Below are 4555 nucleotides of genomic sequence, written 5' to 3'. Positions count from 1 at the left end.
TTTTTTTTTTTTTTTTTAAACAATTAACAGAAACGCTGTTGCATGTTCCTACACAGTCTTCGTAATTTTGACTTAAAAGAGCTAAACGATAAATAGTTCAAGAAGTAGATGGTCCATCTTTTATTTTAGAATGCCTCCTGTTTTTTAAAATTTTAGTTTCTGTTTATTTTCTTTCACAAGTATAAGTAACACTAATAATCATATTAATTCCTACCACTTTCTCTTTATTTTTAGAAATGTTCTTATACTAGAGACCCAGAAGTGGGTATACTGGGTCAATGGTTATGAACATTCCGGAGCTCTTAAAATATATGTCAAATTGCTCCCCGAAAGGGCTTAGCCAATTTATACTGAAGCAATTATGGATGAAAATTTCAGTTGCAGTGCAGTTTAGATTATACTCTATGTCTACTTAACCTGCATCCTCAGGAAAGAACCAGACAGATATTACCTGTCTGTTCTATGCTCTGTGAAAAAAAGAATACTAGTTTTAGGAATCGGCTTCAAGTGATTATTAGCAGAGAAAATTGACATCTTTCTCTGATAAGGTAAATTGGAGACCACATTATGCCTGGATGTTATGCTATTTAAATTCTTAGTCTTTATTATATTTCCGTTGCTTATTCACGTTTTATAGTTATGCACTATTTTATTCATAAAGATATTTTGATAAAGTCATATTTTTATAGGAAAGTTATTCAAGTGTGGAAGCATGTGTCAGACTCCAACTCAGCTGATTATATCATCCTCTGCTCAAAAACCCCTCTAGACTCCATTACTTCCAAAATAAATTCTGAATTCTTTATCCTGACATTTCAAGGCCTTCTCTCCTTGGTCCCGAACTTCCTTCTATCCTTATTTCTTCCTACATGCCAGTCAGTCAGAGATACTTGCTGTTCCTCAAATAGTCTTCACTGTCCTTGCTTACACTCTGTCCTGCTCCCACCATGGTGTCACCTTCCTGTCCAAATGATACTCATATTTCAAGATGTTTAAAGTCATCATCATGCCTTCCCGCAATCTTCCCTGACTCCTGGAATGCTTCTCCTCCCAAGTGCCTGTAATTTCTTCCAACTCTGAACCATAGTCAAACTTTTGTTGTTGCTTTAAAAAATTTATTTCAGCCAGTGATTTACTTTACCTATTTAGCTATATTTTTGCATTTTTACCAGCTTTATTGAGGTATAATTGATAAATAAAAATCCTATATATTTAAGGTGTGCAATGTGATGATTTTATATTCGAACACATGATGAAATGTTTACCACATCAAGCTAATTAACACATTTATCACCTGACATAGTTACCCGGCCCATGGTAAAAGTTCTGCTTCTCTCTTAACGCATTTATCATAGTCTATCTCATACTTAGTGCTTGTAAACTTGTCAAATCCCATTAAGTTATAATATTTTTGAGGACAGGAAAACTTACTCATTTGCGAATTGTTCACAATATTTAGCAATGTGTTTTACATGTAGTAAATAAATATATAGTATGTATAGTATTAATAAATTTTTATTTAATTAAAGTATCTAAATTGAGCTTGAGACCCTTTAGCAGCAGCTATCGAAATACAAACAAAATCTCAAGAGGGAGTAACTATACATCTATGCTCACATGGTAACTGATGTGAATAATTCTGAACTTCACGTGTTTTGAGATTTTTAAGTGCCTCCTGAATCATCAAAGATACAATGATGCCGTTAGACTTTTTCAGGTTGAGAATATATATATATATTCAGGTTACTTTGATTAGGGTATTTATTGTAAGGATTCACAGGGAAATAAAGAATGATAAGAAATCATCTTGTTTACCATGCGACCAGGGCGCCTGGAGAACCAGAATTTTCAGCTCTGTTAGCCTAGTTTCCTGTCTCCTCAGCATAGGCTTTTGTTGCTTCCAACTCCAGAATTTTTTCATTATGGTCAAATAATGGTCAATCAGCTTCTGTTCGCTTTTGCTGCCACTACTTTCATCGAGACTGACTTTGTCATTCAAGTGGAAGATTTGACTGGTCAGCCAATCCCAACCTACTAGTGTCCTTCAGCCATCTATGGGTTGGACCTCAGTCTGCAAGGTGACCACATGCCAGAACTTGCAGACTGAGGTCTCAACTGTGTCCAGGGAATGTGGTCCAGTCAGCTGTGTTGAGATGATCGTGCAACAGTGTAAATTCTCCCACTTATTTTTTTAATAAGGAATTGTACATGTGATCGACACTCAGCATTATATCTCTTAAAAAGATGTTAAATTATTTTCTAATTTTGTAACGTTGGTAATCCATATGTTCCATGTAAACAATTAACTTGAATTTTATGGCAGTCAGAATATTATCCAATTATGACAGGTGTTAGTGGGTACATTACTTAATAATTGCTAACTTTATTAAGTGCTTACCATTGCAAATATATCACTTTAATTTTCGGAAGCACTCACTAAGATATTTTTATCCCCATTTCACAGATAAAGAAACTAAGGCTCAGAGGGGTTCATTAACTTGTCTAAACTCACATGATTAAGTCGTTGAACCAGAACGTAAACCTAAGTTCTTCAAGTCTCAAATCCTGTACTGTGCCATGCTGGAACATGGACAATGTAGAGTTTAGATTATTTGACCACCATTTTACTTTGAGTAGGAAACATAATGAAGTTTATGTATGTTTTAACTTCTTCACATTTCAGGGTGAGTTTGCATGTTTTGCAAATGAAATCAAGAGTGGCGGGCCGAAGGAGCACCCCCTGAACTTCAGCATTGTCAATATCCCTGCTCAGTCTACCGTGAATGGTTTCCCCCACCCTTCACGTTTCTATTCTCAAATATTAGGAAATGACCCAGAACACCTCATCAATGAAAAAGAATGTGCACCGTGCTGTGATGGAGCTTTCCGCTAAAGGGCTTTCGAGAAGGAGTGAACTCAGTGGTGAAGCAAACTTGCTCTCCTTTAAATAGCTTTCCTGAGGACAGCATGCTGCTCAAGCATTACCGTTGCCTTTGTAAATATACACAAAACAATCGGAGCAATGAACTTAAATTTGCTAAACTTAAAAGCTTTTTGTGGAAGAAAAAAGTAAAACATCTGATTTTTTTTTTAGAAACTAAATTGGGTTCCCAATTGCATTTCTAATTTAATTATACTTTAGAAGCTCAGTGCAATGTAATTTCTCCTACAATACTATATTCCTTTTATCTGGAATTTCAGGTTTCTCTCTCCAGTTTCCTGAGATTTGCAAAGCAGCAAAATCAGCCAGTTTACGTTTAAGATGTTTTGATTCTTTTCTCAGACTCTTGCCAGTGTACTTAACACAGAATGATTAAAAGCTGTGTGTTCTGTTAGAACTGTTATAGTGTTTAAACAAGGAAGTCTGTGTTTGTTTAAGAGAATGGGGAAATGGTTATCTTGACAGATTAGACTGAAAAAACAGGACAGCCACAGTCTAGCACAGATGTCCACATTTGCCACTTGGCTGGCTTTTTGAGGTATTCTAAACAAAACTTGCCTGTGTGCTGGTGCCTGTGCTCTGCTTGACACCTGACTGAGGGATGTGATTAAGAGCTACTGCCAGGGCCTGCGTGTCTCTGTGGGCAAATGTTCCCAGGTTTGAAATTTCTCAGGGTCTGTTTAACTGTGTCATAATTAAACTAATGGAACACAAGAGGAATTTCTCTAACTGGCTTAAAGACCCCGTTCAAATGCGATTTCATCTCACATCACACACAGTTCCTGTGGCTTCACTGCAAAGTCGAAATGAAGCTGAGCAGAAGCTGTGGGGATTACCACATTAATCAATCTCTTACAAATGTGATCTTAAAAACTGGATGAAACATCAGGGGCAGCTGTGGTTAAGTGGAAATAGCACGGGGTGAAAACTCAGGAAACCTGATTCAAGCCCTACCTCTACCACTTACTAGCTGTTGGAGTTTGGTCCATTTAACCCTTCTCGGGTAATGCAGCTGCTGTTGATGAGACTGATGACAGCAGCTCGCATTTTCCTTGAGCCCATCCTCTGTGCCAGGCACTGCTACGGGCTTGATGTAGTACGTCATCTTCTCCTCAAAAGAGCCCTATACAGTGAGTACAATTAGCTGTGCTATTTCCTAAGAAAACTCAGAAGTGCTAAGAACTTTGCTAAAATTACATAGCTGGTCTGCGACACAGTAGCTAGGATGTGTGAATCCAGTCTGACTAGTAAACTGTGCTGGGTCTCAGCTTTCTCAGGCGACAAGCAGGGTCTTCAGGGTAACTTCCACCTGAGATATGAACGATTGTGACATCTAAACATATCGACATTGTTTGGAATATGTCTATAAATAAGAAAGGCGGAGACTTACTCTTGGTTGGTTATAATCGTGGGTTTGCCTAGATGTCTAGATCTGTTGCCTGGTTACATAGTTTGCCAAAAATATTAATATAAACTTCTTTAATTGTGAACTTTATGAAAGTATAGAATGACTCCATTTAAATGGTATTTGCTAAATCATATCTTGGAGGTTTGAAACTGGTATATGTGATTCTGACTTTTTCCTGAGAAGGGATTTCAAAATACTTAGGATGT

General features: G+C 37.1%; 1 long non-coding RNA gene across 1 annotated transcript in view; it reads left to right on the top strand.

Moving 5' to 3' along the window:
• The window catches only part of LOC111738485, a 32563-nt gene extending 29368 nt beyond the window's left edge, over nt 1-3195 (top strand). The window contains exon 2 of the long non-coding RNA XR_002779861.1: nt 2684-3195. This is a non-coding gene — a long non-coding RNA (uncharacterized LOC111738485). The remainder of the gene's footprint in view (nt 1-2683) is intronic.
• Nucleotides 3196-4555: the final 1360 nt, after the last annotated feature.

The sequence above is a fragment of the Pteropus vampyrus genome, unplaced genomic scaffold, assembly GCF_000151845.1.
Source record: "Pteropus vampyrus isolate Shadow unplaced genomic scaffold, Pvam_2.0 Scaffold39, whole genome shotgun sequence".
In the NCBI taxonomy this organism is placed as follows: Eukaryota; Metazoa; Chordata; class Mammalia; order Chiroptera; family Pteropodidae; genus Pteropus; species Pteropus vampyrus.
This window is presented reverse-complemented; position numbering and strand designations above follow the sequence as displayed.